Genomic DNA, 26595 nt, shown 5'->3' with positions numbered 1-26595 from the left:
TCTTTAGTGCCTCAACTCTAAACCGTTTAACTAAACTATCACGTAGTTATCAAAATGTGTATGTCCGATGTTCGCAACATCCACAAACGACGTTTGGGGTTCAGCACACTGAGCAGTGCATTAAGGACATAAGCTTTCTACTGTCCGCATAATTGCACTATCAACTTTCAACTATATTTTCTCTAGGAACATATCTAAACAGTGGAACTAAAGCGCGAGCTTACGACATAATTTGCAAAGGTCTTTTGACTATGTTCAGGATAATTAAGTTCATCTTATGAACTCCCACTCAGATAGACATCCCTCTGGTCATCTAAGTGATTACATGATCCGAGTCAACTACGCCGTGTCCGATCATCACGTGAGACGGACTAGTCATCATCGGTGAACATCTTCATGTTGATCGTATCTACTATACGACTCATGCTCGACCTTTCGGTCTCCGTGTTCTGAGGCCATGTCTGTACATGCTAGGCTCGTCAAGTTAACCCTAAGTGTATTGCATGTGTAAATCTGTCTTACACTCGTTGTATGTGAACGTAAGGATCTATCACACCCGATCATCACGTGGTGCTTCGAAACGACGAACTGTAGCAACGGTGCATAGTTAGGGGAGAACACTTCTTGAAATTGGTGTAAGGGATCATCTTATTTACTACCGTCGTTCTAAGTAAACAAGATGCATAAACATAATAAACATCACATGCAATCAAATAGTGACATGATATGGCCAATATCATTTTGCTCCTTTTGATCTCCATCTTCGGGGCTCCATGATCATCATCGTCACCGGCATGACACCATGATCTCCATCATCATGATCTTCATCATCGTGTCTTCATGAAGTTGTCTCGCCAACTATTACTTCTACTACTATGGCTACCGGTTAGCAATAAAGTAAAGTAATTACATGGCGTTGTTCAATGACACGCAGGTCATACAATAAATTTAAGACAACTCCTATGGCTCCTGCCGGTTGTCATACTCATCGACATGCAAGTCGTGAATCCTATTACAAGAACATGATCAATCTCATACATCACATATATTCATCACATTCTTCTTGGCCATATCACATCACATAGCATACACTACAAAAACAAGTTACACGTCCTCTAATTGTTGTTTGCATGTTTTACGTGGCTGCTATGGGTTTCTAGCAAGAACGTTTCTTACCTACGCAAAACCACAACGTGATATGCCAATTGCTATTTACCCTTCATAAGGACCCTTTTCATCGAATCTGTTCCAACTAAAGTGGGAGAGACTGGCACCCGCTAGCCACCTTATGCACCAAGTGCATGTCAGTCGGTGGAACCTGTCTCACGTAAGAGTACGTGTAAGGTCGGTCCGGGCCGCTTCATCCCACAATACCGTCGAAACAAGATTGGACTAGTAACGGTAAGCATATTGTGCAAAATCAACGCCCACAACTACTTTGTGTTCTACTCGTGCAAAGAATCTACGCAATAGACCTAGCTCATGATGCCATTGTTGGGGAACATAGCAGAAATTCAAAAATTTCCTACGTGTCACCAAGATCTATCTATGGAGAAACCAGCAACGAGGGGAAGGAGAGTGCATCTACATACCCTTGTAGATCGCTAAGCGGAAGCGTTCAAGAGAACGGGGTTGAAGGAGTCGTACTCATCGTGATCCAAATCACCGGAGATCCTAGTGCCGAACGGGCGGCACCTTCGCTTTCAACACACGTACAGCCCGGTGACGTCTCCCATGCCTTGATCCAGCAAGGAGAGAGGGAGAGGTTGAGGAAGACTCCATCCAGCAGCAGCACAACGGCGTGGTGGTGGTGGAGGAGCGTGGCAATCCTGCAGGGCTTCGCCAAGCACCTGCGGGAGAGGAGGAGGTGTCACGGGAGGGAGGGAGATGCCAGGGCTTCTGCTATGGATGCCCTCCCTCCCCTCCACTATATATAGGGGCATGGGAGAAGGGGGAGGCGCAGCCTTGCCCCTTCCTCCAAGGAAGGGGTGCGGCCAAGAGGGGGGGAGGAGTCCATCCTCCCCAAGGCACCTCGGAGGTGCCTTCCCCTTTGAGGACTCTTCCCTCCCCAAGTTTCCTTGGCGCATGGGCCTCTTGGGGCTGGTGCCCTTGGCCCATATAGGCCAAGGCGCACCCCCTACAGCCCATGTGGCCCCCCGGGGCAGGTGGACCCCCCCGGTGGACCCCCGGACCCCTTTCAGCACTCCCGGTACAATACCGATAAAGTGCGAAACTTTTTCGGCGACCAAAACAGGACTTCCCATATATAAATCTTTAGCTCCGGACCATTCCGGAACTCCTCGTGACATCCGGGATCTCATCCGGGACTCCGAACAACATTCGGTAACCACATACAAACTTCCTTTATAACCCTAGCGTCATCGAACCTTAAGTGTGTAGACCCTACGGGTTCGGGAGACATGTAGTCATGACCGAGACGTTCTCCGGTCAATAACCAACAGCGGGATCTGGATACCCATGTTGGCTCCCACATGTTCCATGATGATCTCATCGGATGAACCATGATGTCAAGGACTCAATCGATCCCGTATACAATTCCCTTTGTCTAACGGTATTGTACTTGCCCGAGATTCGATCGTCGGTATACCGATACCTTGTTCAATCTCGTTACCGGCAAGTCTCTTTACTCGTTCCGTAACACATCATCCCGTGATCAACCCCTTGGTCACGTTGTGCACATTCTGATGATGTCCTACCGAGTGGGCCCAGAGATACCTCTCTGTTTACACAGAGTGACAAATCCCAGTCTCGATTCGTGCCAACCCAACAGACACTTTCGGAGATACTTGTAATGCACCTTTATAGCCACCCAGTTACGTTGTGACGTTTGGTACACCCAAAGCATTCCTACGGTATCCGGGAGTTGCACAATCTCATGGTCTAAGGAAAAGATACTTGACATTAGAAAAGCTTTAGCATACGAACTACACGATCTTTGTGCTAGGCTTAGGATTGGGTCTTGTCCATCACATCATTCTCCTAATGATGTGATCCCATTATCAACGACATCCAATGTCCATAGCCAGGAAACCATGACTATCTGTTGATCACAACGAGCTAGTCAACTAGAGGCTCACTAGGGACATATTGTGGTCTATGTATTCACACGTGTATTACGATTTCCAGATAATACAGTTATAGCATGAATAAAAGACTATTATCATGAACAAAGAAATATAATAATAACACTTTTATTATTGCCTCTAGGGCATATTTCCAACAGTTAGCCACTGAGTCAAAGCTGGCTTGCTGCAGTTAAACTCCAACACCCCTTTGTTGATACCGATGCATATGTAGTTAGTTCTGATGTAAGTCTTGTTGGGTACATTTGTACTCACGTTTGCTTATTTTATGTTTTGCAGAGAGACTTCAGTCTCGCTAGTAGTTCCGTGTGGACTTTGACGTTTAGCTTGATACCTCAGCTATGATCTTGTGCCCGCGGCAGGATCTGGTAGACAATCAGGCTTCTCAGCCTTTTTCATTTGTAGAAGTCTGTACTTAGACATGTCAAGCTTCCACATGTGCTTTGACTTGTATGCTCTGAATGTTGGTTCATGAGACCCATGTTTGTATTATCTGGCTCTTCGGAGCCTAATGAATAAATACTTGAGTTGTAGAGTTATGTTGTGATGCCATGTTGTATTTACACATATCGAGCATATTGTGTGTATGATTGAAATGCTTGGTATGTGTGGGATCCGACAACCTAGTTGTTCATCCTTGGTAGCCTTTCTTATGGGGAAATGTAGTCTTGTGCTTCCATGAGCTATAATAGTCCGCTACAGCCCGGTTCACCAGAGTCCTGCTAGCCCAGCACTACTGCTCCGAAACACTTAGACTGGCCGGCATGTTCCTGTGTCTGTCCCTTCGGGGAAATGTCACGCGGTGACATCCGGAGTCCTGCTAGTCTGCTACAGTCCGGGTTCCCGGAGTCCTGTTAGCCCAGTTGCTACAGCTCGGATTCACACGCTGTTGACCGACATGCTCGATGTTGATTCATGTATGCATGTCCCCGTAAGTTAGTGCCACTTCGGGTTCACGACTAGTCATGTCGACCCGGGTTCTCCGTCATATGGATGCTAGCGACACTATCATATATGTGAGCCAAAAGGCGCAAACGGCCCCAGGCCATGGTAAGGCGACACCCGTGGGAGTACCGTGCATGAGGCCGCAAAGTGATATGAGGTGTTATAGGCTAGATCGGTGTGACTTAGAATTGGGGTCCTAACAGCTTTGGTATCAGAGCCTGACTGCCTGTAGGATTACCAAGCCAAGCTGGTCGAAGTCGTGTCTAGAAATGCTTTAGTTATATAAGTTAATTGATTGTGGGAGGGAACGTAAGGCTCTTTTTACTCCTTATCCTCATGACCTTCTGATATGAGTCATCCTCTTCCTTTCTACGGGGATTAAGAACTAGGCCTTCTCATCTATCTATCAGGATGACGTGTTACTAAACCGTAGTTGGCTAGGATTGTTGAGTTCAAGCCTCAGTTCAGTTCCTACTACTTCCATATGTTCATAGCTGGCCTCAGAACCTTGATATTGTGATGTTGAGTGGTTATGCCACCATTTTTGCAGGATGTCTCAAATCATTTTGAGCATTTACAGCCGTTATGCTATCCGAGTCATCCTAGGTTTCTAAATAGTCTAATGCACTTGCAAATCTTTCCTCCATGTTCCCATTGTATTTTTGGGCCAGATTAAGCACACTAATCGGTGTGTTGAGGTACTCCGTTGCCTTGACGTGTATGTTGAAGTTATTATTATGACCCCAAGTGTTTTAGGGAGTCACCTAGTAATCTAGCCATGTTTGGTGTTCCCGGTGTGATGATTCTGGCCACCATTCTCGAAAGCATCTCGTGATGTTATTTTGTTAGTAGGTATTCTACCCCTGGGCTTTTGAACCCGAGATTCACACTACTTCTTGTTGTTAGTATTTGCTAGTTCCCTTAAGATATTAGTAACCTTTGCGATAGTCCTCAAGGTCCGTGGTATTTCCTTCTTCCAAATACTATGAACTGCTTATGGCAGAAGTTCTTTTGAACCAAAAGATCACAACCAGAGTGCTCTTGATGAGTTCTCCATTTTACATTGTGAATCTGCCAGTTCTACCTTTCTGCATGGGCTATCCGGAAGAAATGTTGAGCTTTGCTCGACATACTAATCCATGCATCCACAACCCATAAAGATATATGTTCCTTTGAGTTGACCCTCTTTAGTTGTTATCTGACCCTCGTCTATCAAATGATAGTCAGGAGTAGGTGTGCCCTCATGTTCATCGTTGCCTTTTAGTCTTGTGGTCCGTCAGGCCATTCTATTTTGGAATGACTAGGAGAAACAAATTCAAGTACGTTATCCATTTCTAGGATTGGGTCAAAGCAGTTGTAATCCGCAGATCAAAATGCCAATCTAGCTTTTGCTCTGTTCTACCGTGGAGTGTCACCTTCTTTCTTATCAAGAATGTCATGAGAATTGCACCACCTCTTATGAATTCTTGATTTAGTGATACTTCTTGCCGTCATTGTTCATTCCTCGGTTCCGCGTTGTTGTAACCGGAATGCCGACAAGTGAATCGTGATGTGTGAAATCAATACTTCTAGCAACTCCATTGCTTGGTAGTTAATGGACAATACCCTCATTCTTAGTGTGCTGGTTATTGAATCATGCTACCTAGTCCTTATTTCCGGTGCACTCTTCGATCAACGAGTTCGGATTATTGAATCCCTAGCTTATTTGATCATATCGTCTTGCTCTAAAAAGCAAGATTGTTCTCGAGCTTAATAACATATCGGTGGTTCGTGATTTTCTGAATATCCTCTCAGAAGTATCAACAGGTTGTCCCCTGACCGTTATGTTGAGCTCGTGGTCAAGTTGGTTTCTTGCAAACTAGCCATTCTCCAAGAATCTGTGTCGGTTACCCCCTTGAGCTAGTTGGTTAAGCTAAACAATAACTTGGAGAGTTGGAAGGTAAAAGCTTGCCAGCTTAGTTCATCTCAAGTATTATATTTGTGTGTGTTGAAGATAGATGATATCTTCATTGATTGGTCCCTGTGATCAGTTGTTGGACCTATTGTCGTATCAAAACCTTGATTTGAGTATGGGCTATCATCAAATCAAATCAGAACCAACGATGTTCATAATGTTGTCTTACTCGTGGTGGATCCCTCGAGCATACACCATTATATCTTTTGGGTCTGACCAATGCTATCACTTGTTCACATAATTATGGAATTCCATCTCCATGGAAACCTGGATGAATTGTTGTTGAGCCCATCAGCAACACGGGTACCTTCTCCATGATTCGTGTTGAACATCCAGCTAGTATTGGAAACTTTATAAGCATTATCTTCATGTTTCATTCATGAAGCATATGTTTGGATGAAAAAAAGTGACTACTTCTGATTCACGTGCATTTGGTGAAAGTTGCCGCCTTGAATTCGAGAAAGTTAGTTTTGCTTACTCTGGAATCGTCCCAAGTCAGTCATGCACATGTGCGAAGTATTCTGTGGTTTGGAGACTTGCAACCTTCATTCTGTATGTATCCCTAGCACACCAAGCCACTGATTGATTTGTTCGAGGCGAACAAGTTCCTTCTTAAGAATCATGACTTATGTAAGGACTACGATATCATCGATGATGGTTCCCAACCTGAACTCGGTAGTGTTTTATTATAAGACTACTACATGGTTATGCTTGTCTTGGACAGCGTGTTCACATGTATGTAGCAGAACCAGCTCATGTTTTGGAGCTTGCTATCAAAGTTCATTTCTCGAGAATCTTGCAACATCATCTTGTCAGCTTGTGTTGCTAATTTTCTTTTCCACACATGTTGTCTCAAATATTCCGTTCCCAACCAGATCTGAATCTCAGGCAGATATGATGGTTGGAACTTTTCCAAGATCTATGATATAGGTCCCGACAAGGTTGATGTTCTGGCCGACACACCTAGCCGGAAGATCTATTATTTTAGTACCTTGACTAAGCAATTTGATCATTCTCTCCATGAGGATTTCGTGCGACTTATTCTAGAAGTTGTTCCTTATGGATCCTTTGTCTTTCCAATGTCCGACCTATACTTGATGGCCACATTAATGCTTTATGCATGACTGTGGTATGTAGAACATCAAGGAGAACATCAGAAGAAGAGTGCTAAATGTCTCTCGGTCGATCATCCAGATTTTGTTTCCTTGGCCCAGTAATGGTGAAATTTGAGAAAGTGTTATCTTCCTTTGCATCTGCATCCTCCATCATTATTCATCATGGTAGTGTGATGTGTTTCTAGGATACTCGGCACGGATGTTGGTAGAACCTTGATGAATATGGAAATGCTCAAGTTCTTGAGAGCACGCGCAAGCAAAATCATCCCCTGTGTTGTCTTCAACAAGGTAGTCCACATCATCCATTCTAGTCTGGGTATGCCATCCCTTCTTACTCCGCCAAACGATTGTTGTGGTTTGCCTTAGGTTGGTATAAGAGTTTCAATGATCTCTGAATCAAAAGTAATTCTTTTGCCACTTAAGGGAATAATTCTACGAGTCACCTCCTCCAACATGTCTTGTTAGGGAATCATGGCAACTCAACTCTTTGCCACGTTGACAACCATTCACCACCTTCTTAAGTGTGGAATTGTTGCCTACCTAGTGAACCTTCGCCATCTGTTTCTTCCATCCCTCTTGATGTATGTTTGTGTCTCAACTCGAGAGAGTTACTGTGTCTCATCCCGTGAGTTGACCGTGAATTGCTCGATCTTCGAGAAGATCGTTTCCTGTAGAATCTCTTTTTGTCGTCATCGAGTTGAACGAAGTTTTCGAAAGCAAAGACATCAAGGTTAAATTTGAAGCAATGAATCAACATCCTCGAGAAGAGCAGTTGGATCATGAAGATTGTGATAGTTCAAGTCCCCTCTTCTTTTTACCCACGCTTGAATCTCAGGACGAGATTCTTCTTTAGTGGGGGTGAGTTGTCACATCCCTAGCTTTACCTTGGCCTTGGACTATCTTGGTTGTTGCATCATGTTTAAATTCAAAGGAAAATTGAATTAAGGGAATTCCCAAAGCCTCAGAAATCTTTTAAAAATGAGCAAGTTAAAAATTTCTTCAAATGAGCCCAAGGAAATGTTCACTTTAATCCCTGAAAATATTGGCAAGAGGTAAAAATCCAAACCAATATTTTAGGGCATTAAGGGTAATTAATTTGGGCATTTTGAATTAATCCATAATGTTTTTGAATTGGCTTTATTTCTGTTATAAAAGAAATACATGTCCAATAGTTTTGGAAATTATTGTGGGGTTCTAGAGTAATATCTCTAGTCCATACAATAATTTACAGAAGCAACAAAAATGGTTTAGTTTTAAAACTAAATCAAAACAGAGGAAAAAAATAGAAAACAGAGAAGGAGGGAGTACCTGTAACTTACCTGGCCCACGAGAGAAGCCATCCCACCGGGCCCATGTGCCAATCATCCCCCTCCTTGCGCCAGAAGGACGCCGGGGGCGTGCCCGACGCGCGCCGGCCACCTCCACCTTGCCTGCCTGTCTCCTCGCCGCCCCGAAGCGCCTAGAGGACGCCACACACCTCCCTGGACCGCTCTCACTCTCTCCTGCACTCATCCTCTCCTCTGCCGCCCTCTCTCTCCCGCGACCGAACGCTACCGTCGCCGCTGCTTGTCGTCGCCGTAGCCACAACCACCCCTCGACTCTCCGACGCGTCCCCGAGCCCCGCATTGTCGTCCTCTTCGTCCACCTCGGGCCAAGCAATTGGGGAAGCACCGCATCGCCATCCCTGACACCTTCTTCAACCTCGGTGCCGGCGATCCCCGCCGCTCAATTCGCCGCCCACAGAGCGTCCCCGGCCTCGCCCTCGCGCTCGTTGGACTCGCGGTGAGCCGCTGACCCGAACCCCTCTTCTCCCCATCGCGTTTGCATGCTCTAGCCACATCCCCCGCCATGGCCAAGGCTCGCCACTGCCGCACCTCTTCGCGGCCGTCGTTCTGCTTAGCGCCATCACGTCCGAGCTCGTAGACGAGCTCCAGGTGGACCCAGGAGGCCGTAACACACCACATCCGGCCTCCCCGTGCCCCACAACACCGCGCCACTTGAGGCTGCACCCCGGCCGCCATCGCGAGCTCGCTTCTGGTGAGCTCAAGCCTCCCTACGCCCTCCCGTGGCCTCCTCTGGATTCGCCCGACCGTGGGATAGACCCCAGTGCCCTTCCCCGCCACTCCCGTGGCCTTTTGGCGCGTCTCCGCTGTGCCAGTGGCCACCGGCGGTTAACCGCCGGCGTGGCCGGTCATTAGGGCCTAACCACCCTAATAACCCACGCTTAGGGCCACTGACAGGTGGGCCCTACTGTTTAATTAGCCCGGCTAACTATTCAATTAGGTTAATTAAACTCTATTAAATCACTGTGCAGCTGTCATGTGGGTCCCGAACGTTAGGTTTGACCAGGACCCGTCTAGTTGACCTACTGACATCACCTTGACGTAGTGCTAACGCAGTAAAGCTTTTTCTGGAATTAAAATAAATCAGAAATAATTAGAAATTCCAGAAAATAGTATAAACTTCAAAAATTCATATAAATTCAACCGTAACTCAGAATGAAATAATTTATATATGAAAAATTATTAGAAAAATTCAAGGAATCCATATGTACCATTTTCATGCATGTTTGAACAATGTGTGTCCTCTGTTTTGGACAAAAGAAATAAAGGGCATTTAAATAATCATATATGGAGTTGGAATTTGAATCATGTATTCAAACCAACTTCATTTAAATCATAGCTATATGCATTAGCTCAAATCACATCATATTGCCATGTCATGATCATGCATCATATTGTCGCATTACATTGATCGTGTTCTTTCTGTGTTGCCGGTGTTTGTCCCCTCTCAGTAGATGTGGTTTCGACGATGAGATCGATGACACCAATGAAGAGCTATACTATCTTCGGAAGTGTCAGGCAAGCAAAACCCCCTTGTTCATCCCGATATAATCCCACTCTCTCGCTCCTGCTCTCTTTTACTGCATTAGGACAACAACAATTCAACTGTAACATGCTGCGGTAGTTGAACCCCTTTCCTCTGCATGACTTGTCATTGCCACAGTAAATAGATGAAACCCACTAGCATGAGTAGGAGTTGTTTGAGCCCTGATGTGCCTACTCATTCATGCTTGTTGTCATGCCTGCTACTGCTTAGAGTTGAGTCCTGCTAGTCTGCTACAGTCCGGGTTCCCGGAGTCCTGTTAGCCCAGTTGCTACAGCCCGGATTCACACGCTGCTGACCGACTTGCTCGATGTTGATTCATGTATGCCTGTCCCCATAAGTTAGTGCCACTTTGGGTTCACGACTAGTCATGTCAGCCCGGGTTCTCCGTCATATGGATGCTAGCGACACTATCATATACGTGAGCCAAAAGGCGCAAACGGTCCCGGGCCATGGTAAGGAGACACCCGTGGGAATACCATGCGTGAGGCCCAAAGTGATATGAGGTGTTACAGGCTAGATCGGTGTGACTTAAAATCGGGGTCCTGACAGCTTGCCATGCCTCCAGAGGCGGAGGAGGTGGTGAAGGTGGAGGGTTCATCTGATCCCCATCATTGCAGTCCGGATTCAGACGCGTTGGAGGAGCCATCCTGAAGAGGGTGACATCCGTTAGAACCATGATAGGCCGATAGACAAGCTGAATCAACGGACATAAATTGCAACATATAGTCTTCACAATAAACATTCGAACAGAGATTGAACGAATGATTTCCAAAGTTAACATTACATGACTATTAAGGTGAGAAGCCACTTAGACACAGGTTGATGAATGAAACAATAAGGTACGACTGGAACAAATAACTAAGTGCTACTTGAATTCCCACCTATAAATTGCCGAAACTTTCTGGTTATGCAATCTGGTGTTGGGGATACAGGGAGGCACAATATATATCACACAACTAACAAGCCCTACGCTCCAACTGTATCCATCCGTCAACACATAACCAAGAAAACTTTGGAAATCGTGTACCTCAACCTTTGAAAAGCATCTGTTATACGAGTTGTGGCAATACTCCCAAACTCCCTCCCCAATACTGGGTGGCGTCGAGGTTATCTCACCTCTAACTGCATAAAAGAGATTCTCAATGTCGGTGAACTCGGGTATTCTAGAACTGCAACGATAAAATTGTGACGACAACACCTTAGAGCTCAACTCCCTGGGACACTGCCACAACCCCTAAATGTCAGGAGGCACCAAGAACAATGTTCTCGTCACAAGAATATCAGAATGATCCCAAGATACCCGTGTGATCCTAATTTTTTTAGTGAAATGAGGAGAGGAAAGTCAAAACATCTACGTGAGGAGTCCTTACCAGAGCGACGAAGGGGGCTGAGGAGGAAAAAGAATCCTACTCTCCGATATATATAATCCTAAGACTAAAAAAAGTTTTGTTCTAGACTCAACAACGTCAGGGATTCAATCAAGCAGGGGGCTCCTAAGTCGGGGATGGCTCTGATTACCAACTTGTAACACCCAGGATGCGGCTATATCTACCATGTGTCGAGGCACGACTTAGAGGCATAATCGCATTTTGGTATTGTCACAAGAAGGGTCATCTTCACACAATCCCATGTACAAGAACAAGGAAGTAAATAGTTGGCTTACAATCGCCACGTCACACAATGATCGAATTATCCATACATCATTCAGAGTACACACAAGGTCCGACTACGGACGGATCCAAATGAAAAGAAGATAACCCCAAATGCTAAATCCCGATTGTTTGGGATATACCCCGCGGTATGACCCAGTTGGATATATGACCCGTCCGGACTTGGCGTTTCATTGGCAACCCACCAGAAGATTGGCGACTCATGTGTCTGGCGGTTCACTAGTGTGACGACTCACGAGCCTGAAGACTCATTGGTGACCCGGCGGGTGTTTCAGATGGATGACAAGGCCCAAGGCCCAGAAGGCTGGCTCATGTTATGGTGGGCCGGTTTATGAGGAAAGCACAAGGAATATTCTCCTGCAAAGGAAGCAAGACTAGGACTCCACTTGTAATAGAGTAATCTTACTCCAACTAGGACTAGTCATGTAAACCGCCCCTTCAACATATATAAGGAGGGGCAGGGCTCCCCAAGAGGGATAGGCAACAAGAAACAATCTCTAGGGCTAGACACAAAGGGGGAGCCGGCTTATGCGGCGACTCTCTCATGAGCATAATGAGATCTGGCCACAAACAACATGTAGGGCTATTACCGGATGATGTTTCTTGGGGCCCGAAGCTGTCTAAATCCTTGTCTTGTGCGTTGACCCGCCCTGCGTCTCTCGATTCCGCTCAACCCCTCTCAAGCTACTACAAAGATGCGTTGGCCTCGCGACTAAGTCCTCACACCTGGACATCTATCGTGACAATTCCACGACACCGATCGTCCCAACTGGGCACCACTACTGATCATCTGGAAAGGAAACATAGTAACGGCCAAGGTCTTCGTCGAACTCCCACTTGAGCTCGGTGGCATCACCTGCACTAGTATCATGTTGCTTTCTTTCGCCGGCATCGCTTCTGGACCCGGTCTCCTCATGTTGGCTGTGACCCGGTCTCGTCATGTTGCTTTCTTTCGCCGGCGTCGCTTCTGGACCGACGTCGTCAACCCCGCCGCCTGTGATCTGCCTTGGGCGCGGTTCTGCTCCGCCGGGTCGTGACCCGTGGCTTCGTCTGTAAACCGGCCTCCTCTTCACAGAGCCAACCTCGCTGCCTGCTGTGCCGGACCGTGTAACCTTCGCCTCCGTTTCAAACACTGCTCCAAGCTGCTTTGCCTCCATCTGCACAGGAGTCCGTGCCAGCTCACCTCTGCCTCTACGGCCATTTCTGAGCCACCGTTGTGGCCGGTTTCAAGCTACTTTGAGCCGCTCAAGTCGACACCACCGCGGCCTCTGACGTAGCTTTGCCTGTTCTTCTGGAGCTGCTGCCCATTCTATTATTATTCAAGATGTGAGGATAAGACAGGTTGCTTTGAGTGTTTGGTGACTACTTCATCAACTTATTATGAAAACAAGCTGGGTACGTGGATCAAAGGAAATACCAAAGCATATGGCAGGATTCTCCATGGACATAGATGCATTTACCAAAAGGGAAACCAATTAAATGCTCCACATGGTGATCCAAACAAAGGGGTCTCCATGTTTTAAGACTATATTTGTGTGTGACCATCATGAAGACCGAGACTCGACGGATTATGTGGTTCCTGCACGTAAAGATCTGTCCATCCGAGCACAGCTGTTTCATTCAGAAAAATTACTCTACGCCCGTCTGCGCGACGATGAACATGTGAAGGGCTCAACAGTTTGTAATCCAGTATACTTGAACGCCGAAGGCCGAGCAAAACATCAGTACGTGTTGTCTTTTCATCTGACTATGTCAAGCATCAGTCTACATTCATCCAACAAATCACCAGGTGCTTTCTATGTATCTTATCATCATATATTAAATTGTTTGGGAACAATTACTCTGTTCTATGGTATTTTTTCACAGGACCATTATTCGTTAGAAAGATGTTGCAAAGGGGCATGCGCCAATATTATTTTTGCACTGGCGCTTGTCCGTGCCATGCTGTTGGACGAATATGTGAGAAAGTCGCCGCCCCCGCTACATCAACACATGCGACTGACTCATCGTTCGTGCCCGCGGCCGACTCACCTGTGTCCATGCCGTTTCCAACGCCGGGGCCGGCTCTCTTGTCCGTGCCGGCTTACAACGCTGCGGCCGACTCTCCCGTCCGCGCCGGTTTACAATGCCGCGGCCGACTCTCCCGTCTGCGCCGGTTTACAACTCTGCGGCCGACTCTTCCGTCCGCGCCAGCTTACAACTCCGCGGCCGACTCATCTGTCTACTCCCGCGGCCGGCTCAACTGCGATTGATTTCAGCTTCACCATGGTAATCATCAACTCCGCCGTGGATAACTACTGGCAATGACGTATCAGGTGAAACCCATCCAACATATTTTTTATATTATATATTGCTTTCTTTAAAGGAGCAATTACTCCGGTTTGCAAGTTGTCCCATGCAGGATTCAAACCGGTCTATATCACGGTTAATTATGAAGAATCTCAAGCCAACTCCTCGAGTCGTCTTGAGACTCGGGGGATACAATGACATGACTCGGGAACTCCGTGTCATTGGAGGGAAGGATAGCCAGGTTCCGGAGGCCACCGCCATATTGATGAAAATTTAAAGGCCGTCAGAAAATTGCCGGTTCAAATTAAAGATTCCGGTTTAAAATACGGCTCAAGAGACGTCTTTCTCCCACAAAGCTTTGAAGTTCTCAAATCCAGTTCAACATCCGGCTCAAGGTAAATTTGTCTCTTACAAAGCTTTGAAGCTCTCAAATCCGGTTTAAAGTTCTGGTTCAAAAAGAATTAACCTCTCGCAAGTTTGAGTTCTCAAACAAATTAAGGGTTGCCAAAAGAGAACTTGTTGCCATGATGCGCGGTACAAACATGGGTATCCTGCCTTACGGCTTATCATATTATGGTGACTTGGGGGCTTCCTGTTCAAACATAGGTCATATTCGAACCAAAGAGAACATAGCTGTCGGTACCCTTTTGATCGGCACACTGCCAAACTCACTAGGGGGCTTCTTGATCGTATTCGAATCATAGCTCAACCCCTTTTGGGTCCGACATGGATCGTATTCGAATCAGCATCGTTAAACAACTCTCAAGGTCATTTGGGGGCTTCCTATTCAAACATAGGTCGTATTCGAACCAAAGAGAACATAGCTGTCGGTACCCTCTTGATCGGCAACACCAAAGCCACTAGGGGCTACATGATCGTATTCGAATCCTAGCGTAACCCCTTCGGAACGGTTTATTGATCGTATTCGAATCAGAATCCTTGATTTTCTTTTTGTTTGGATTAAATTTTTTGAACACAATCTTTTGGATTTTGAGACTTTTTGCTCATATCTGACTGATAGTGCAAATTCAATATCACGGGATAAGACTACATTTGGGTGGTTACCCGCCCTGGCTTTTGACATTAAGTTGCCAGGGCGTATGTTGCTTAAACTTTGTGCAGGTTTTGCAGAACTATGACATATATAAATGCTTAAGTCCAAGCTTATCATTAAAATTGATGCTTCAAAATGACTATTTATTCTGGATTTTCTCAAAGGCTATAAATAGCCGGGTTATAACAATTCCAGTTTACAATGGAGGCGTATTAAGTCGCCATCGGCCAAGAGCTGGCGGGTATTTAAAACTCTGAATTTACTTGTCAACAGATAAGGTATTGGAATCTTTAAATAGCCAAACTTGGCTGGATTTTCATTATGATATTGAATGATTGAGGTTTTCAAACTAGGTTATTCAAATCTTTAATTGCCAACATGGCTGGATTTTTTATTATGGTTATCAGTAACTAATATTATGATTGAGGTTTTCAAAGTTGCTTCAGCGCAATGGCTATTATTTTGTCAATGGATATGATTTATTCTACAATGAAAGGAATAGTCCTGAGTCGCTACAGGCTTACGACCCGACACTTTGGGGCTACATTATTCAAATTGAGATTACATCGGATATGCAAGTCCCATGTCACTGCCAGCATGCACCATGGCACTTGGGGGCTAATGCAAAGTCATTTTTTGCTCAACTTATTGAACACCCGACTCATCACATTCTAAATGAGCCGGACCTTGGGGGCTACCAATTGCTCCTGTCGAAAATTCAAGGTACACAAGCCTTAATCCATTATATTGAAAGATCCACTACTCAGTTGGTAGAGTACAAACCTTTTAACCTTGTGGAAGTGGGTTCTAGCCCCATGGTGGAGATTACATCATATGATGTTATTATCAATGAATCATATACAAAGTACCAGCTCAGTAATATCTTACTGAGCCGGCCCTTGGGGGCTACACGTTGCTGCTCAAGTTTACATGATCATATTTACAAAGTCCCTGCTCATTATTGCATAATGACCCAGCCCTTGGGGGCTACACTGGTTGAACTTTTGATGAGCGTAAGGCAATTACAAGTCCCAGGTTGCTGCAAGCATGACAACCCGGCACTTGGGGTCTACATGTGATATGCATATAACGGAGGAATAACTTCAAATTCTCAGTTTTGAGCAAATCAGGTATTATATTATTATCAGAGAAATCTGCAAAGTTTATGACCTGGCGTCATCATAGGATTAACCCGACATCAGCAACAATTACTTGACCCGGCATCATTTGTTTATAACCCGACAATTTTGGCAATCATAAATCAGCAAGATCTACATCTTTAAGCCGGCTGAATATCAGTTGAATATTTCAAGACCAATATTTTTTCAAATCAGGGCAATGAAGGCCGACTCAAATGGATTATCTCTTATAATATTTCTTTACAAGAGCCAATGTCAGCAAATGGATTATGAAGCTGGCCTATTGACCCGGATTTTCTAGGAGAAAATGTCAAGGACTTAAGGATGATCAGGTGTCGGCTTACAAGAATATTTAACCCGGAGCACAACCTGTCATATTTGTTCTTGTGTTTATATTGCAGATTAGTTTAACATGGATAAATCCAAATTAAAACGGGGGGCTAATGTCCGGGATATACCCCGCAGTATGACCCGACCGGATATACGACCCGTCCGGACTTGGCTTTTCATTGGCAACCCGCTAGAAGATTGGCGACTCATGTGTCTGGCGGTTCACTAGTGTGACGACTCACGAGCCCAAAGACTCATTGGTGACCCGGCAGGTGTTTCAGATGGATGACAAGGCCCAAGGCCCAGAAGGCCGGCTCATGTTATGGTGGGCCGGTTTATGAGGAAAGCACAAGGAATATTCTCCTACAAAGGAAGCAAGACTAGGACTCCACTTGTAATAGAGTAATCTTACTCCAACTAGGACTAGTCATGTAAACCGCCCCTTCAACATATATAAGGAGGGGCAGGGCTCCCCAAGAGGGACAGGCAAGAAGAAACAATCTCTAGGGCTAGACACAAAGGGGGAGCCGGCTTATGCGGCGACTCTCTCATGAGCATAATGAGATCTGGCCACAAACAACATGTAGGGCTATTACCGGATGATGTTTCTCGGGGCCCGAAGCTGTCTAAATCCTTGTCTTGTGCGTTGACCGCCCTGCGTATCTCGATTTCGCTCAACCCCTCTCAAGCTACTACAAAGATGCGTTGGCCTCACGACTAAGTCCTCACACCTGGACATCTATCGTGACAATTCCACGACACCGATCGTCCCAACTGGGCACCACTACTGATCATCTGGAAAGGAAACATAGTAACGGCCAAGGTCTTCGTCGAACTCCCACTTGAGCTCGGTGGCTTCACCTGCACTAGTATCATCGGCACCTACAACTGTTTTGGTAGTATCTCTGAGTCACGAGGACTCAACAATCTCAAAACCCGCGAGATCAAGACTATTTAAGCTTATAGGTAGGATGTGAGTATAAGGTGGAGTTGCAGCAAGCACTATGCAAATATGGTGGCTAACATACGAGTACAAGAGTAAGATGAGAAACTACGCAATGTTCGTATGCTAGAAGTCATCAAGAAGTGATCCTGAACTACTTATGTTCATACATAACCCAACCGTGTTCACTTCCCGAACCTCGTTGAAAAGAGACCATCACGGTTACACACGCGGTTGGTGTATTTTAATTAAGTCAAGTGTCAAGTTCTCTACAACCGGATATTAACAAATTCCCATCTGGCACATAACCACGGGCACGACTATCGAAAGTTCATAACCTGCAGGGGTGCCCCATCTTAGCCCATCACAAGCTTTCACGATCAACGAAGGATATTCCTTCTCCCGGAATAACCCGATCAGTCTCGGAATCCCGGTTACAAGACATCTCGGCAATGGTAAAACAAGACCAGCAAGACCGCCTGATGTGCCGACAAATCATGATAGGAGTCGCATGTATCTCGTTCTCATGGCACACCGGATGAGACATCCTATGAGTAAAACCAACCCTCGAGTTTCCCTGAGGTGGCCCCGCAGTCTACTCGGTTCAGACCAACACTCAGAGGAGAACTGGCCCGGGGGGTTGATTAAGAAATCCTCGGGTTAATTACTCCCTAGGCAAATTTTTAGTTATTATTAAGGAAATGGTAAAACCAAGGTTGGGCCTTGTTGGAGGAGTTTTATTCAAAGCGAACTGTCAAGGGGGTGCCATAACCCCAACTGCGTAAGGAACGCAAAATCTAGGAACAAAACACCAAGCAAAAGGCCAAGCCTTCCACACTTTGCCAAGTATATAGATGCATTAATTAAATAAGAGATATTGTGATATCCCAACATATCTATGTTCCAACATGGAACAGACTGCACTCCACCTAAAACTAGCAACGCTATAAGAGGGGTTGAGCAAAAGAGGTAACATAGCCAAACAACATATTGCTAGGAATGTAGGTTAGAGCCTTGATATGGCAATATGGGAGGCTTGATAAACAAGTGGTAGGTAGCGCGACATAGCGATAAAACGAACAACTAGCAAGCAAAGGTAGAAGTGATATCAGGGGTAATGATCATCTTGCCTACGAAGTTCTCGGGGTTGTCGAAAGCTTGCTCCTCGTAAACATATTCGACAGGTTCCTCATTCACAAACTCGTCTCCTGGCTCTACCCAAAGCAAGAACACAAGCAACGGAACAACAATAAATCACGGTGCAATGCACAAGCAACATGATGCAAGACATGGCATGGAATGCAAGATATGATGTGCAATGCATATGGGTACTGCGGAAGGGAAAAGATGATCATGGCATCAACTTGGCAAACCAAGCATGCCACTGGAAAGGTTAGGAGATTTCGGTAGAAATCGATATAAAGATCACCGAAAACGGATGCACGCTTTGCAAATGACGAGCAAAACAAGAACAATGCAACACTGCGCTTAACAACATCATAGCACTTAAAATGCGTCATAAAATTATGCTACAACACTCCAATATAGCAACAAGGCACATGGAAATGACTTAAAGGTGAAGCTCTACAAATCATGAACACTAAGCTCCTCCTAGAACTCACAAGAACAATCCCAAAACAGCATGGCAAAAATGCAAATGACAACAGTTTCACAGATTTAGTGAAAATACTAAACATGGCATAAACAACATCAGGTAGCAATGTTTGGAGCTGGTAAACTGTTGGAAATATGCCCTAGAGGCAATAATAAATAAGTTATTATTATATTTCCTCGTTCATGATAATCGTTTATTATCCATGCTATAATTGTATTGATAGGAAACTCAGATACATGTGTGGATACATAGACAACACCATGTCCCTAGTAAGCCTCTAGTTGACTAGCTCGTTGTGATCAACAGATAGTCATGGTTTCCTAGCTATGGACATTGGATGTTGTTGATAACGGGATCACATCATTAGGAGAATGATGTATTGGACAAGACCCAATCCTAAGCCTAGCACAAAGATCGTGTAGTTCGTATGCTAAAGATTTTCTAATGTCAAGTATCTTTTCCTTAGACCATGAGATTGTGCAACTCCCGGATATCGTAGGAATGCTTTGGGTGTACCAAACGTCACAACGTAACTGGGTGGCTATAAAGGTGCATTACAGGTATCTCCGAAAGTGTCTGTTGGGTTGGCGTGAATCGAGACTGGGATTTGTCACTCCGTGTAAACGGAGAGGTATCTCTGGGCCCACTCGGTAGGACATCATCATAATGTGCACAATGTGACCAAGGGGTTGATCATGGGATGATGTGTTACGGAACGAGTAAAGAGACTTGCCGGTAACGAGATTGAACAAGGTATCGGTATACCGACGATCGAATCTCGGGCAAGTACAATACCGCTAGACAAAGGGAATTGAATACGGGATCGATTGAGTCCTTGACATCGTGGTTCATCCAATGAGATCATCGTGGAACATGTGGGAGCCAACATGGGTATCCAGATCCCGCTGTTGGTTATTGACCGGAGAACGTCTCGGTCATGTCTGCATGGTTCCCGAACCCGTAGGGTCTACACACTTAAGGTTCGATGACGCTAGGGTTATAAAGGAAGTTTGTATGTGGTTACCGAATGTTGTTTGGAGTCCCGGATGAGATCCCGGACGTCACGAGGAGTTCCGGAATGGTCCGGAGGTAAAGATTTATATATGGGAAGTCCTGTTTTGGTCACCGGAAAAGTTTCGGGTTTTATCGGTAACGTACCGGGACCACCGGGAGGGTCCCGGGGGTCCACAAAGTGGGGCCACCAACCCCGGAGGGCTGCATGGGCCAAGTGTGGGAGGGAACCAGCCCCAGGTGGGCTGGTGCGCCCCCCACAGGGGACCCAAGGCGCAAGGGAGAGTGGGAGGGGCAAACCCTAGGGCAGATGGGCCCTAAGGCCCACCCCAGGCGTGCCTCCCCTCTCTCCCCCTCTTGGCCGCCTCCCCAGGCCCCATCTAGGGCTGGACGCACCCCTTGGGGGGGGGAAACCCTAGATGGGGGCGCAGCCCTCTCCCTCCCCTATATATGTTTGAGGTTTGGGGCTGCTATAGACACGAGAACTTCTCCTCTTGGTGCGGCCCTACCTCTCTCCCTTCTCCTGATATCTCGCGGTGCTTGGCGAAGCCCTGCAGGACTACCACGCTCCTCCATCACCACCACGCCGTTGTGCTGCTGTTGGATGGAGTCTTCCTCAACCTCTCCCTCTATCCTTGCTGGATCAAGCGTGGGAGACGTCACCGGGCTGTACGTGTGTTGAACGCGGAGGTGCCGTCCGTTCGGCACTAGGATCTCCGGTGATTTGAATCACGACGAGTACGACTCCTTCAACCCCGTTCTCTTGAACGCTTCCGCTTAGCGATCTACAAGGGTATGTAGATGCACTCTCCTTCCCCTCGTTGCTGGTTTCTCCATAGATAGATCTTGGTGACACGTAGGAAAATTTTGAATTTCTGCTACGTTCCCCAACAGTGGCATCATGAGCTAGGTCTATTGCGTAGATTATTTGCACGAGTAGAACACAAAGTAGTTGTGGGCGTTGATGTTATTAAATATGCTTACCGTTACTAGTCCAATCTTGTTTCGACGGTATTGTGGGATGAAGCGGCCCGGACCGACCTTACACGTACTCTTACGTGAGACAGGTTCCACCGATTGACATGCACTTGGTGCATAAGGTGGCTAGCGGGTGCCAGTCTCTCCCACTTTAGTCGGAACGGATTCGATGAAAAGGGTCCTTATGAAGGGTAAATAGCAATTGGCATATCACGTTGTGGTTTTTGCGTAGGTAAGAAACGTTCTTGCTAGAAACCCATAGCAGCCACGTAAAACATGCAAACAACAATTAGAGGACGTCTAACTTGTTTTTGCAGGGTACGATATGTGATGTGATATGGCCAAAAGGATGTGATGAATGATATATGTGATGTATGAGATTGATCATGTTCTTGTAATAGAAATCACGACTTGCATGTCAATGAGTATGACAACCGGCAGGAGCCATAGGAGTTGTCTTTATTTATTTATGACCTGCGTGTCAACTTAAACGTCATGTAATTACTTTACTTTATTGCTAAAGCGTTAGCCATAGTAGTAGAAGTAATAGTTGGCGAGACAACTTCATGAAGACACGATGATGGAGATCATGGTGTCATGCCGGTGACAAGATGATCATGGAGCCCCGAAGATGAAGATCAAAGGAGCTATATGATATTGGCCATATCATGTCACTACTTTATATAATTGCATGTGATGTTTATTATGTTTTATGCATCTTGTTTACTTAGAACGACGGTAGTAAATAAGATGATCCCTTATAATAATTTCAAGAAAGTGTTCCCCCTAACTGTGCACCGTTGCTACAGTTCGTCGTTTCGAAGCACCACGTGATGATCGGGTGTGATAGATCCTTACGTTCACATACAACGGGTGTAAGACAGATTTACACATGCAATACACTTAGGGTTAACTTGACGAGCCTAGCATGTACAGACATGGCCTCGGAACACGGAGACCGAAAGGTCGAGCATGAGTCGTATAGTAGATACGATCAACATGAAGATGTTCACCGATGATGACTAGTCCGTCTCACGTGATGATCGGACATGGCCTAGTTGACTCGGATCATGTAATCACTTAGATGACCAGAGGGATGTCTATCTGAGTGGGAGTTCATAAGATTAACTTAATTATCCTGAACATAGTCAAAAGATCTTTGCAAATTATGTCGTAAGCTCGCGCTTTAGTTCCACTTTTTAGATATGTTCCTAGAGAAAATATAGTTGAAAGTTGATAGTTGCAATTATGCGGACAGTAGAAAGCTTATGTCCTTAATGCACCGCTCAGTGTGCTGAACCCCAAACGTCGTCTGTGGATGTTACGAACATCGGACATACACGTTTTGATAACTACGTGATAGTTCAGTTAAACGGTTTAGAGTTGAGGCACTAAAGACGTTTTCGAAACATCGCGGAACATATGAGATGTTTCAAGGGCTGAAATTGGGATTTCAGGCTCGTGCCCACGTCAAGAGGTATGAGACCTCCGACGATTTTCTTAGCCTGCAAACTAAGGGAGAAAAGCTCAATCGTTCAGCTTGTGCTCAGATTGTGTGAGTGCGACAATCACTTGAATCGAGTGGGAGTTGATCTTCCAGATGAGATAGTGATGTTTCTCCAAAGTCATTGCCACTGCTAGAGCTTCGTGATGAACTATAACATATCAGGGATAGATATGATGATCCTTGAGGTATTCACGATGTTTGACACCGCGAAAGTAGAAATCAGGAAGGAGCATCAATTGTTGATGGTTGGTGAAACCACTAGTTTCAAGAAGGGCAAGGGCAAGAAGGGATACTTCATGAAACGGCAAATCAGCTGCTGCTCCAGTGAAGAAACCCAAGGTTGAACCCAAACCCGAGACTAAGTGCTTCTATAATAAGGGGAACAACCACTGGAGCAGAATTACCCTAGATACTTGGTAGATAAGAAGGCTGGCAAGGTCGATAGAAGTATATTGGATATACATTATGTTAATGTGTACTTTACTAGTACTCCTAGTAGCACCAGGGTATTAGATACCGGTTCGGTTGCTAAGTGTTAGTAACTCGAAATAAAAGCTACGGAGTAAACGGAGACTAGCTAAAGGTGAGCTGACGATATGTGTTGGAAGTTTTTTCCAAGCTTGATGTGATCAAGCATCGCACGCTCCCTCTACCAACGAGATTGGTGTTAAACCTAAATAATTGTTATTTGGTGTTTGCGTTGAGCATAGACATGATTGGATTATGTCTATTGCAATACGATTATTCATTTAAGGAGAATAACAGTTACTCTATTTATGTGAATAATACCTTCACTGGTCTTGCACCTAAAAATGGTTTATTGAATCTCGATCGTAGTGATACACATTTTCATGCCAAAAGATAGTAATGATAGTACCACTTACTGGTGGCACTGCCATGTAAGTCATATTGGTTTAAAACGCATGAAGAAGCTCCATGTTGATGGATCTTTGGACTCACTCATTTTTGAAAAGTTTGAGACATGCGAACCATGTCTATTGGTGTATACGCATGAAGAAACTCCATGCAGATGGATCGTTTGGACTCACTTGATTTTGAATCACTTGAGATATGAAAATCATACCACATGGGCAAGATGACTGAAAAGCCACGGTTTCAGTAAGATGGAACAAGATAGCAACTTGTTGGAAGTAACACATTTTGATGTGTGCAGTCCAATGAGTGCTGAGGCATGCAGTGAATATCGTTATGTTCTTACTTCACAGATGATTCGAGTAGATGTTGGGAATATTTACTTGATGAAACACAAGTCTGAATTATTGAATGGTTCAAGTAATTTCAGAGTGAAGTAGAAGATCATCGTGACAAGAGGATAAAATGTCTATGATATGATCATAGAGATGAATATCTGAGTTACGAGTTTTGGCACACAATTAAGACATTGTGGAAATTGTTTCGCAATTAATACCGCCTGGAACACCATAGTGTGATAGTGTGTCCGAACATCATAGTTGCACCCTATTGGATATGGTGCGTACCATGATGTCTCTTAACGAATTACCACTATTGTTCATGGGTTAGGCATTAGAGACAACCACATTCACTTTAAATAGGGCACCACGTAATTCCGTTGAGATGACACCATATGAATTATGGTTTAGAGAAAACCTAAGTTGTCGTTTCTTAAAGGTTTGGGGCTGCGACGCTCATGTGAAAAAGTTTCAGGTTGATAAGCTCGAACCCAAAGCGGATAAAATGCATCTTCATAGGACACCCAAAACAGTTGGGTTTACCTCCTAATTCAGATCCGAAAGCAATATGGATTGTTTCTTGAATCGGGTCCTTTCTCGAGGAAAGGTTTCTCTCTAAAGAGTTGAGTGGGAGGATGGTGGAGACTTGGTATGGTTATTGAACCATCACTTCAACTAGTGTGTAGCAGGGCACAGGAAGTTGTTCCTGTGGTACCTACACCAATTGAAGTAGAAGCTTATGATAGTGATCATGAAACTTCGGATCAAGTCGCTACCGTACCTCGTAGGGTGACAAGGATGTGTACTGCTTCAGAGTGGTACAGTAATCCTGTCTTGAAGGTCATGTTGCTAGACAACAATGAACCTACGAGCTATGGAGAAGCGATGGTGGGCCCAAATTCCGACAAATGGTTAGAAACCATGAAATCCGAGATCGGATCCATGTATGAGAACAAAGCATGGACTTTGGTGGACTTGCCCGATGATCGGCAAGCCATTGAAATAAATGGATCTTTAAGAAGAAGACAGACGTGGATGGTAATGTCACCATCTATGAAGCTCGACTTGTGGCGAAGAGTTTTTTCACAAGTTTAAGGAGTTGACTACGATGAGATTTTCTCATTCGTAGCGATGCTTAAGTCCGTTAGAATCATGTTAGCATTAGCTGCATTTATGAAATCTAGCAGGTGGATGACAAAACAAGTTTCCTTACCAGTTTTCGTAAGGAAAGGTTGTATGTGATACAATCAGAAAGGTTTTGTCGATCCTAAGGATGGTAAAAGGTATGCTAGCACCAGCGATCCTTCTAAGGACTGGAGTAAGCATCTCGGAGTTGGAATGTACGCTTTGATAAGATGATCAAAGATTTTGGGTCTATACAAAGTTTATGAGAAACTTGTATTTCCAAAGAAGTGAGTGGGAGCACTATAGAATTTCTGATGAGTATATGTTGTTGACATATTGTTGATCAGAAATGATGTAGAATTTCTGGAAAGCATATAGGGTTATTTGAAAGTGTTTTTCAATGGAAAGCCTGGATTAAGCTACTTGAACATTGAGCATCAAGATCTATAAGGATAGATCAAAACGCTTAATGGTACTTTTCAAATGAGCACATACCTTGACATGATCTTGAAGGTGTTCAAGATGGATCAGTCAAAGAAGGAGTTCTTGCCTGAGTTGTAAGGTATGAAGTTAAGACTTAAAGCTCGACCACGACAGAATAGAGAGAAAGGACGAAGGTCGTCCCCTATGCTTAAGACATAGGCTCTACAGTATGCCATGCTGAGTACCGCACCTGAAGTGTGCCTTGCCATGAGTCAGTCAAGGGGTACAAGAGTGATCCAAGAATGGATCACAGGACAGCGGTCAAAGTTATCCTTAGTAACTAGTGGACTAAGGAATTTTCTCGATTATGGAGGTGGTAAAAGAGTTCGTCGTAAAGGGTTACGTCGATACAAGCTTGACACCTATCCAGATAGCTCTGAGTAGACATACCGGATACGTATAATGGAGCAACAATTTAGAATAGCTCCAAGTAGAACAGTTATTTGGAATAGCTCCAAATAGAGCGTGGTAGCTGCATCTAGGAGATGACATAGAGATTTGTAAAGCACACACGGATCTGAAAGGTTCAGACCCGTTGACTATAATCTCTCTCACAAGCATAACATGATCAAACCCAGAACTCTTGGGTGTTAGTCACATGGGGATGTGACCTTGAGTGTTAATCACATATCGATGTGAACTGGATTATTGACTCTAGTGCAAGTGGGAGACTGTTGGAAATATGCCCTAGAGGCAATAATAAATAAGTTATTATTATATTTCCTCGTTCATGATAATCGTTTATTATCCATGCTATAATTGTATTGATAGGAAACTCAGATACATGTGTGGATACATAGACAACACCATGTCCCTAGTAAGCCTCTAGTTGACTAGCTCGTTGTGATCAACAGATAGTCTTGGTTTCCTGGCTATGGACGTTGGATGTCGTTGATAACGGGATCACATCATTAGGAGAATGATGTGATGGACAAGACCCAATCCTAAGCCTAGCACAAAGATCGTGTAGTTCGTATGCTAAAGCTTTTCTAATGTCAAGTATCTTTTCCTTAGACCATGAGATTGTGCAACTCCCGGATACCGTAGGAATGCTTTGGGTGTACCAAACGTCACAACGTAACTGGGTGGCTATAAAGGTGCATTACAGGTATCTCCGAAAGTGTCTGTTGGGTTGGCGCTAATCGAGACTGGGATTTGTCACTCCGTGTAAACGGAGAGGTATCTCTGGGCCCACTCGGTAGGACATCATCATAATGTGCACAATGTGACCAA

Source organism: Triticum dicoccoides, chromosome 2A, assembly GCF_002162155.2.
Source record: "Triticum dicoccoides isolate Atlit2015 ecotype Zavitan chromosome 2A, WEW_v2.0, whole genome shotgun sequence".
NCBI lineage: Eukaryota > Viridiplantae > Streptophyta > Magnoliopsida > Poales > Poaceae > Triticum > Triticum dicoccoides.
This window is presented reverse-complemented; position numbering follows the sequence as displayed.